This window comes from Lipotes vexillifer, unplaced genomic scaffold (genome assembly GCF_000442215.2).
Source record: "Lipotes vexillifer unplaced genomic scaffold, Lipotes_vexillifer_v1.1 scaffold809, whole genome shotgun sequence".
NCBI classification, from domain to species: Eukaryota; Metazoa; Chordata; class Mammalia; order Artiodactyla; family Lipotidae; genus Lipotes; species Lipotes vexillifer.
This window is the reverse complement of record NW_006788521.1, coordinates 2,791,413-2,802,981: the sequence shown is the minus strand read 5'-3', so window position 1 is coordinate 2,802,981 and position 11,569 is coordinate 2,791,413. Positions and strand designations below refer to the sequence as shown.

The window sequence follows — 11,569 nt, the reverse complement described above, 5'->3', positions numbered from 1 at the left end:
CCCTTGGCCTTTGGGCTGCCGGCCATCCCCTGCGGCGGCGGCGGCGGCGGCGGGAGGGCGATAATTGCCCAGAGACGCAGCACTTATCCGGGCCGGTTGTGCAAGGAGCGCGGGAGGGAGGGCTCCGGGCGGCTGCTCTCACGGCTCAGCGGCCAGGCATGCGCGCGGGGGCGAGGGGCTGGCGGGGGTCTCAGGGGGCGCCTCCGGGTGTTCCCGCTGGAGACAACGCGCCGCTCCTCGGGAAAGGGCCGCCGCGATCGTTGCTGGGAATGGGGAAGGCCTGGGTTCCCAGCCCGGTCCTGCCACCTGCCATGGTGTGTGATCTCGGATGTCACTTTGCTTCCGGCCCCCAGGCTCCTCTGTGCACAAGGAGTAAAATCACTACCTCTCCTTGTGGTTTTGAGGCTCAGAAATAGTGCAGGTGAGGCCTGGAGCAGTGCCAAGCACACACTGGGTACACGGTGAGTGGTGGCCATTAATTATTTCTCTTATCACCTACTCCAGGAGCTCACGCTAAAATTCTATATGCTACCCTCTCCCACCTGGCCCACACACAGCCTATCAAGACCTGGGTTCAAGTTTTGTCTGCCACTGACTTGCTAAATGACCTTGGAAAATTTGCCTACCCTCTCTGGTCTTCAGTTTCCTCTTTCGAAATGGCGTGATGAAGGTCTCCACTTCGACAATCCGTTGGGAGGATTAAATGAGGTGGCCCTTGAAAAGGTGTGAGGGTCATACCTATATCAGATCCTGACAGCCACTGTCCTTGAAAAATTCTTTTCCCTTGGCTTCCATGACAACAGGCACTCCAGGTTTCCTTCCCACTTCTCTGGCTACTCCTTCCCAGTCTCGTTGCAGATTCCTCCTCCCTTACTCATCCCTTAGGAGTTGGTGTGCCTTGGGGTTCTCTCTTAGGCATCCCTCTGTTCCTTGGTGAGGGATGACTTGGTGACTGAATCCTCTCCAAGACTTCAGGTCCCAGCAGCTACATGCAGTCCAGACCTCTCTTCTATGGATCCAGATATTTACAGGACACCTCCACGCGGATGGGCACCACAGGAACCTCACATGCAATATGTTCCAAGCTGAACACATCATCTTCCTAACCCAAAATCAGAGGGCAATGTCTAGGCTCTCCATTCTTTCCAGGTCAGGGAGAAACCTGAGAGCTATCCTTAAGGCTTCCCTCTCTCTCATCCTCCTACTGTCCAGGCAATCACTATGTCCTGTCCTTCCCACCTCTTTAATGTCCCTTCAGTCTATTTTCCATTCCCACTGTCACTACCCCAGTCTTGGCCACTGCTACATTGCTCACTTGGAGGACTGCAACAGCCTCCTAACTTGTCACTCCATCTCCAGTCTTGCCCGTAATCAGTCCTGTACACTGAAGCCAAAGTGTCCTTACTAAATACAAATCTTATCATGTCATGCCACATGTTACTTGCCTGCTCTCCAGACTTTAACCACATGGAATTTATTTCTGTTCTCAGAGTGCCATGCCCCTGGGCCTCCTCACATGCTGTTCCCTCTGTTGAGAACACTTACCAATACATTCCCTCTTTGTTTGGCTCAGTCCTGCTTGTTCTGCAGATCTACACCTGGACAATTCTTTTGCATAGCTTCCCCTGACCCCCAATCCCTAACTACCTTAGGGACCCCTCCTATTTGCTCTTAAAGTAGGAATACATGAACTCTTATCTCATGGTGAATTCGTTTTGATACAAACTTTCTAGAAAGCAAAAGGAAACATGTATCAAAAGCCTTTAAAATGTCCATATTGTTAAACCAGCAATTCCTTTTTTGAGAAATTTAAGAAAACCTCAAAGATGTACCCAAATATTTAAAGACACATATTCATCAGAGTGAAAAATGGAAACAACCAAAAGGTCCAATAAGGGATTGGTTAAATAAATATTACCTCCATACAATGGAATACTTTTGAGCCATTAAAAATATAGGAGTATATGTAATATAGGGGAAAATCGTTCACAATATAATGTCAGGTGGGGAAAAGCAGGTTGCAAAATGCTAGGTATGCACTGCAAGGATCTAATTTTTAAAATAAATTTTACACAGAAAAAAGCATCAGGAAATATATATATGCCAAAATGTTACTAATGATCATGTCATGGGATTATGGGAGATTTTAATTTAGTTCATTTTGCTTATCCATGTTTTCTCCCATAATCCTGTATTTACTCTCTAATTATGTGATTTTTGGCCACGCCTCGAGGCTTGCAGGATCTTAGTTCCCCCACCAGGGATCAAACCCGAGCCCTCAGCAGTGAAAGCACAGAGTCCTAACCACTGGACCACCAGGGAATTCTCATGATTTTTTTTTTTTTTAAATAAAGTAAACGCTGGTTGACTGATTGGATATTTTTATCCAGAGGCCTGAGTCAACCTGGCTGGGAGAGTTGGGCCTCTTGGAGCTCTTCACCAACTTGGGAGAGGAGGGGTCTAAATGCCAGAACAAAATGCCTCTCACCTGTATCCCATTCAAATACATAGCAATGCCAGCGGGAAGAAAATCCAGTTGCTCTTTCAGTAGAAATGGATACTAGAGGAATTTTCGTTCATCGAGGAATTTGGCTTGGGAATTTCTAAGCTGGTAGTACTCACTGAGATTTTGGAGCTCTTCAGATTCTACCCCCTAAACTTGGAACTGGGGAACTGGAAACCCAAAGATGATTGGTGACTTGCCAAACCTGTTCCATCACACAGGAAGGTAGTGGCAGAGCTGGAATTTGAATATGTTTTCTCACTCCCTGGTCTCTGCTCAGTCCAACATATGTTCCCACCCCATCCCCAGCAACTGACCCCAAGTCTCCCTACGTAGACACACACACACTCACCACACAAAGGCAACCTCCTAGATTTCCATCCAAAGTCCATACATCCAGAAAGCAGACCACCCTTGGATTCACTTAATTTTTTATGATCTCTCATACTAATCTTTTTTTTTGCGGTACGCGGGCCTCTCACCGCTGTGGCCTCTCCCACTGCGGAGCACAGGCTCCGGACGCGCAGGCCCAGTGGCCATGGTCCACGGGCCCAGCCTCTCCGCGGCATGCGGGATCCTCCCGGACCGGGGCACGAACCCGCGTCCCCTGCACCGGCAGGCGGACTCTCAACCACTGAGCCACCAGGGAAGCCCGTCTCATACTAATCTTTGAGAAGTTGACCCACCTGAATCCCCCACCAAGCTCTGTTCTAAAGCATCTCCAGGGACTTCCCTGGTGGGGCAGTGGTTAAGAATCCGCCTGCCAACGCAGGAGACACAGGTTCAAGCCCTAGTCCGGGAAGATCCCACATGCCACGGAGCAACTAAGCCCGTGTGCCACAACTGCTGAGCCTGTGCTCTACAGCCCCTGAGCCACAACTACTGAGCCCACGTGCCACAACTACTGAAGCCTGTGCACCTACAGCCCACGCTCTGCAACAAGAGAGACCACTGCAACGAGAGGCCCGCGCACCGCAACGAAGAGCAGTCCCCCCTTGCTGCAACTAGAAAGGGCCCATGCGCAGCAACAAAGATCCAACACAGCCAAAAATAAATAAATAAATAAATTTTTAAAAAATAAAGCACCTCCAACTCTGTAACAATTACATTCCAAACTCCACAGTTTTCTGTAGAGAGCTTCCTCTGTGTTAAGCACTTTCCATAAGATATTCTCTTTTTGGTTTTTTTGTATTTTTATTTTATTCTTCCAACAGTGCTACAATGTAACTATTACTGTCCTTTGCCCTGTGAGGAAACTGAAGTTCAAGGAGGTTAAATAACTTTCTCAAGGTCACAGCCATAAGTGCCACAGTCAGCTTTCAAACTCCTGCTCTCAGCAGACCCCACTGTTTACCAGTGTGGACCTGTTTCCCTGGTCAACACGGCCATGCCAGAGCAGATGTCCCTTTCTGCAGTCTGCTGAGAGGCATTTTTGAGACTCACAGGAAATCAGAGCTAAAGAGACCTTGGAGCGCATCATTTCACAACTTGTTCCTTTCTTCAAACAGACCATGTTGTACAAGTGGTTTATAACATGAACTGTGGACAGAGGAACTGAACATAAACCCTGCCTCTGCCACTTACTGTGTGACTTTGGGCGAGTTACTTAACCTCTCTGTGCCTCAGATTTCTCATCTGCAGAGATAATAACACTGTCTAATTAATAAACTTGTTACAAGGATTAAATGAGTTACAACACAAAAGCACATAAAACAGTGCTTGGCACATGATTAGCTCTCCATAAATGGAGAAATTTTACCATCATCAGTACTATACTATTATTACTACTACTAAGAGTTTTTGATGTACCAGGTATGATACACAAGACAGTGAGTGGGAAAACAAAGATGACATAGCCACTGTACTCCCCTCAGGGAATTCGTGGTATGGAAAGAGACTGCAGAAACCATATATAATTACAATGTAATAACGTGGTAAATGCAATAACATAGATTAGTGTGGACACTGAGAGTGGATGTGACTTGTCCAAGGGAGCAGCAAAATTAGGACTTGAGCCCAGCTATCCTGAGCCTCTTTCTAGCCCACCTCATCGATTGGCAATTTGCCCACAGCACATAAAGGTGTGACCCAAAGGTCTTTCCACATGGCACCAAAAAGAGACTCCTACGGCTGTGACTGTCTCAGCTGAAGATATTACTAATGTGTAGAGATAGTCAATAAACATTTGCTGAATAAGTCAGTGAGTCAAAGACATTAGTGAGAAGGCAGCCAACTTCCCCCTTGGCTCTCACCTCCTCAACCTGCAGGCGTGAGGCAGTGGCACAGGGCAAAGCAGCAGTGAGCCCTGGGAGACAGCTGGTCACCCTCTCTTCACCCTCAAAAAGGTGGTTAATTGGGGTACCACTATTTACTGGCTTCTCCTTCACCACAGCTGTTTCTGAAAATTTCAGTGCACTCAACTTAATCACTTCCATAATTCTTTGTTATTTGTATGTGCCCAACTCTGTAGAGAGGAAAGTGAATCCACCCCAATCGCTGCCCTCAGGGAGCCTGAATTCTAATAGAAGAAATTAATCATGACAAACTGCTATCCTGAAAGATAGAAAATCCAGCAACTTCCCTAGAACAATGAAAAGAACATGGGCTTTGAAGCCACAATTTTTTCCTTCCTCCCTTCCTTCCTTCCTTCCTTCCTTCCCTCCTTCCCTCCTTCCCTCCTTCATTTTGGCTGCGCCAGGTCTTAGTTGCAGCACACGGGATCTTCCTTGCAGCATGAGGGATCTTTAGTTGCAGCATGTGGACTCAGTTGCCGCATGCATATGGGATCTAGTTCCCCGACCAGGGATCGAACCCGAGCCCCCTGCATTGGGAGCGTGGAGTCTTGCCCACTGGACCACCAGGGAAGTCCCAAAACATGGGCTTTGGAATCAGACAGGCCAGGGCTTGAATCTACTTCCTCCACTTGCTGGCAGTGTGACCTCAGTAAACTAACTCAGGCTCTCCGGGATGATTTCCTCATTGTGTTTTAATGGGAATCATTATTCCTACTTCATAGGGTGGATATGAGGATTACAACTTCCTTTCACCATTCCTGACCTTGTCATCTTCCTTCTTGTTATTATCTGTGAGTCTTGACCAACCCACATTCCCAGAAGGCCTGGCCAGACTCTGGGGAGGCAGAGGCCAGTTGGGCCAGTTTCCTGCCCTCCAGGAGCTCCCGGCTTCATGGGGCAACTGACACAAATTCAGAGAACCACAGTCCACAGCCTAAGTGCCATGGGAGACAGATACAGCAGAGGCATTGAGGTGGCTCCAAGGAGAGCTACGGCACCAGGGTTGGGTCTCGCTAGAGCCATGAGTAAGATTTCGAGAGGCAGATGTGGGTAGGGAATGCATACTAGGTTGCCTCACCTCTCTAAGCCTCAGTTTCCTCTTTTGTAAAATGCAAATAATACCACTTACCTTTTGCCTGCTACTTTGAGGATTAAGTGGGATAAAGGCAGGGAAGCACCTACCACAGTGTCTGGTTCATACTAGGCACTGGATAAACGGAGGCAATTACTTTACTATTATGTTGGATAATAAAGCCCCAGTGGGTGGCCCCCTTCCATAATGGAATTATCTTCTTCCCTGTGACTCACTTCCAAGGGCTGCCCCAGAGGTTGGGATGTTCCAAGCTCCTAGGCAGGTTGGAACTACCAAGCTCCCTAGAGTAAGGCCTTTATTCAGAAGAGATCAGTGCTCAGGAGAGCTCACCTCGTCTCACGCCCCCATTGTGCAAACACAGTCCCTTGATCCCCAAGAGAAAGAACACGATTTCTTTCCCCCAGTGTCAGAGCTTGACCTCAAGCCCAGATTTCCACCAACTCAGAAGAGAAACACCATGCCTCTGAGTCAGCCCAGGTCCTCCCAGCCTTGTCCTAAAGAGCCTGCTATGCAGGAGCCCAGAGAGACCTGTTGGGAAGAAGCAGGAGCATGGGGTGCTGGAGACCTGGATTTAAATCCACCCAGTTGCTGTCTGAACCAGGGTCACAGCCCTTTCCCCTTCTAGGCCTCCATGTTCTGAGACTGGCTGGGGTGGGCTGAAATTCCCACCCGTGGCTGACTATCAAAAAAACACCAGGGGACTTCCCTGGTGGCGCAGTGGTTGGGGGTCTGCCTGCCGATGCAGGGGGCGTGGGTTTGTGCTCCCCGTCCGGGAGGATCCCACATGCCTTAGAGCAGCTGGGCCCGTGAGCCATGGCCGCTGAGAATGCGTGTCCGGGACCTGTGCTCCGCAGCGGGAGCGGCCACAACAGTGAGAGGCCCGCGTACCACAAAAAAAAACAAAAACAGCACCAGGATAGCACAGACCAATCACTGCAGACGCTGGCAGGGTCCTGGTGGTCCCCTTCTGGGCCAGGCATGAATCTTTTGCTTTTGGGGGAGGAATAAAATGTACAGCGAGTGCAGCATGTGTTTCCCAAAGTGAAAATGGGTCAAGCACACATCTCCCTGCCCTTCCCCCTCCTCCTCTCAAGTGCCTAGCACTGTGTCCCATACATGCTGGCTCCACCCCAATGTGTCCAACGTGTGTCCTGCAAGTTCCTCTTCCTGAGGAAGGTCCACATTCCAGAAGAAGAGACAGGGACCTCATGATTTATTTTAAACTTAATTGAAGTATAATTTATACACCATTAAATTCACTATTTTAAGGGTACAATTCAATGATTTATAACATAAATTTACAGAGCTGCACAACCTCCACCATAGTCCAGTTTGAGAACATTTCCATCATCCCCCTAATTTCCCTCATGCCCATCACTCCCCCTTCCCATCCCCAGCCCCAGGCAACCACTAATCTGCCTTCTGTTTCTATGGATTTGCTTTTCCTGGACCTTTCATGTAAATGGAATCAGATGATATGTGGTCTTTTGTGTCTGGCTTCTTTCACTTAGCATACAGTGTCTTTTGAAATTCATCCACGTTGTGGCATGTGTCAGTACTTCGTTCCTTATCTCATTCATTTCATATCCCTGGTACCCTACCAGTACCCGGCACATAGTAGGTATTCAGAAAGGGGCTGAGGAATCTCACACGGGGGCCAGAGGCCCTTCCAAAATGAGAGCAGCTACCAGCCAAAGAAATTCCGGTCAGTCCCCAAGCTGCTATGGATGAGGTGCTATTCCCCGTGCCCGCTACCAGTGATGTGAATATAGCAATTTGTTTTCAAACTCGTGATTGTACACCAGTTGAACTGTCATGCTCTCAACTTCAGAGGTGTGCTGCAACATCCATCCACTTATTCTGAATTTGCCTTTATTCCCCACTCATCCTGTCTCTGAAAGCCATGGTGACTCATTGCTCTGCAATTAACTCTCTTTCTTCAAACTTGAATTGCCTGAACTAGTTGGAGAAGAATGATATTCCAAATACAACTAGTCTCCAACTATTACTGTAGAATTGTCTCTTTCTCCCCTCAAGTCTATCCATTTTTGCTTCATATATTTTGGGACTCTATTTTCAGGTGTATATATGTTTATAGTTGTTACCTAATTTAACACTTATTGATGGATTAAATTTTTATCAATATATATTGTCCTTCTTTGTCTCTTGTAAACTTTTTGCTTAAAATCTATTTTATCTCCAAAAACAAAAATAACAAATGAGACTACATCAAACTCATAAGTTTCTGCACAGCAAAGGAAACAATCAACAAAATGAAAAGGCAACCTATGGAATGGGAGAAAATATTTGCAAACCATATATCTGATAAAGAGTTAATACTCCAAATATATAAAGAATTCGGGGATACCGGGCTAGGGTTCCCTGGCGGGATGGTGCCACAGTGCCAGGTGGAAGTGTTGTATTTTGCAAAAAGTGCTGAAGTAACAGGAATTCGTTCAGAGGCCATTTCTGTGCCACAAGAAATAAAAGCATTGCAGCTGTGGAATGAGATAGAAACGCACCATTCTGGATTGACTGATGTCAGAAATCAGGTGATATTTGCTGTTCCTGAAGAATATGTCGAGCTTGGAGATCAGCTCCTCCTGCTTCACTCAGGAGACGAAATTGCCATTATCCCCGCCCCCCCCCCGCCCCCGGTTAGTGGAGGATAGTGCTTTGGAGCCACCTGAGAAGGATATAAATGAAGTTGAAGCGAAATCTAAAGATATAATAAAATTCACATCCGAGAAACTTTCAGTAGATGAAGGCTCACAGCTGGTGATTTCTCCACTCTGTGGTGCAATACCCCCATTTGTAGGAACTACAAGGAATAACTTCGAAGGGAAAAAAGTCATTAGCTTAGAATATGAAGCATATCTACTAATGGCAGAAAATGAAGTCAGAAAAATGTGTAGTGACATTAGGCAGAAATGGCCAAACACATAGCAGTGTTCCATCGATTTGGCTTAGTTCCAGTGTCAGAAGCAATCATTATGCTGTGTCCTCAGCCCATAGGGCTGCATCCCTCGAAGCCGTGAGCTATGCCATTGATACTTTAAAAGCCAAGGTACCCATATGGAAAAGGGAAATGTATGAAGAATAATCATCATCTTGGAAAAGAAACAAAGAATGCTTTTTGGCAACTGATGATTAAACCACTTAGGTTTTTAGAGTCCTAAAATTTAAACTTGGTAAATTCTTATCTTTGATCATGTTTTGATTTTTCTTCTCCAGAAGATAGTTTACTGAACGTAATCTTTTATGATACACCAGTGGAACAAAAGAGAGAAAAAAAAGCAAAATAAATGAGTGCTTAGGATGAGGGCTTATAGAGGAAAGAAAGGCTTTAGGGAAAAAAGGGAAGAATAACTTAAATGTAAGGAAAGATGCCTGTGTTAGACATATTATTCTATGACTAAGTTCTAACTGTAACTTGACTTACACTGAGGTGTGGCCCCTCCTCAGTGACTGTCCCCAACCCCCTACCCCTATGCTCAGTGATATCATTGTTGTCAGGGATGTGTTTTGAGAATGTAGGCAGAACTGGAAGGTATAAAAAGTCCTTATTGGATACGCTTGGTATGGTATATTTTTAGAATTTATATATTTTTAAAATAAGATAAATAAACATGATTTTAAAAGTTAAAAAAAAAAAGAATTCATACAACTCAACAGCAAAAGAGCAAATAACCTGATTTTTAAAATGAGCAAAGGACCTCAATAGACATTTCTCCAAAAAAGACATACAGATGGCCAATAGGTATATGGAAAGATGCTCAACATCACTAACCATCAGGGAAATGCAAATCAAAACCACACCTGTAGGATGGCTATCATCTAAAAGTCAAGAGATAACAAGTGTTGGCGAGGATGTGGAGGAAACCGAACTCTTGTGCCCTGTTGGTGGGAATGCAAATTGGTGCAGCCACTATGGAGAACAGTGTGAAGGTTCCTCAAAAAATTAAAAATAGAACTATCATATGACCCAGCAATCCCACTTCTGGATACATATCTGAAGTGAATAGAATCACTACCTCATAGAGATATCTGCACTCTGGTGTTCATTGAAGCATTATTCACAATAGCCAAGGTATGGAAACAACCTGAGTCCATCAACAGATAAATTGGTAAAGAAATGTGGTACATACATACTATGGCATATTATTCAGCCTTGAAAAAAAAAGAAAGAAAATCCTGCCACTTGCAATAACATGGATAAACCTGAAGGACATTATGCTGAGTAAAATAAGCCACAGACACAGAGAGACAAATATCACATGATCTTACTTACATGTGGAACCTGAAAAACAAACAAACAAAAACAAGTAGAACTCACAGCAACAGAGAGTCGAATGGTGGAGAGATATCCATCAAAGGGTACAAACTTTCAGTTATAAGATGAATAAGTTCTGGAAACCTAATGTACAGTATGGTGTCTGTCGTTAATAATAACATATTATATACTTGAATTTTGCTAAGAAAGTAAATCCCAAGTGTTCTCACCACCCACACAAAATGGTAACTATGGGAGGTGATGGATATGTTAGTTTGATTGGGATAATTATTTCACATGTATAATTATAATTTAATCTATTTTGTCCAATAATAATGTAGCCACCCCTGTTCTCTTTTGCTCATTATTTGCGTAGAATATCTATGTTAAAAACAGCAGATGCCCGCTTCTGCAGGACAACCGATAGACCCATATCCAGAATGATGCTCCAGGTCTCCATGGAGCCTAGTAATAGAGATAAGAACAACAACAAAAAAAACTATAAGGTAAGGCAATGTATCCCATAAAGATGTACATCACACATCTAAGATGCTGTGGAAGACCTTCAACTCAATGATTCATTCGTACCTTCATTTTAAAGCCCCTGAGCACCTCTTCTATGCCACGGCCTGAGCCGAACACAGCGCTGAGGCATTCATGGCCCCTCTGCTCTAGAACTTAGAGGATGATGCAGGCAAGCAGGGCCATTTTAAGACATTCATAGGCTATACCTAAGTTTCCATATCTTTGAAATGGTGATAATAGCACAACTTCATAAAAATGCCATAAGGGGTAAATTAGTTTAAAATGTGTAAAGTATTTAGAATAGTGTCTAGTACATGTAAGCACTCAATAAATGTTACCTATCATCAATCATCATCATCATCACCAACTTTAATTACTTTTTCTTTGGAAGCTGTATCCCGCCAGTTAAATTTTAAAATTTTGTACTGTAAAAACAATTTTTAGCGTAAACATTTTACATTTTAGTGTAAAAATGTTTTACTGTAAAGTAAGTAATTTTTCTTTAGAACTTATACTTAATTTCAGATCTACAGTTTTCTTTTCATGTTTGCGAGCTAATAAATTTTGCAAAAGTGCTTGAAAAGCTCATAAGACCATCCCTCTAGACTCCCGTGGATAACATAAACCTACCCCAAGTGACCATATAAGGCTACACAGGTGGTTTTTACTGTACAACCCTAAGGAACACCAACCTCATAGACTATGAAGTGAATGCCCCCATCCCCAGAGATGTGTACTGCTGCAGCCCTGGCCCTGCAGGTGAGGAAATCAAGGATAGACACACAATGCAATAAAGATCACTTCCAATTGGGAGAAAAGAGATGACTTTATGGAGGGATGACATCTGAGCCAAGTCATGAAGAGCAGAAAGACTTCAGTCC

General features: G+C 44.8%; 1 pseudogene; it reads left to right on the top strand.

Moving 5' to 3' along the window:
• Nucleotides 1-8,467: 8,467 nt before the first annotated feature.
• Nucleotides 8,468-9,053, top strand: LOC103075661 (molybdopterin synthase catalytic subunit pseudogene; annotated as a pseudogene).
• The last annotated feature ends 2,516 nt before the right edge of the window (nt 9,054-11,569 follow it).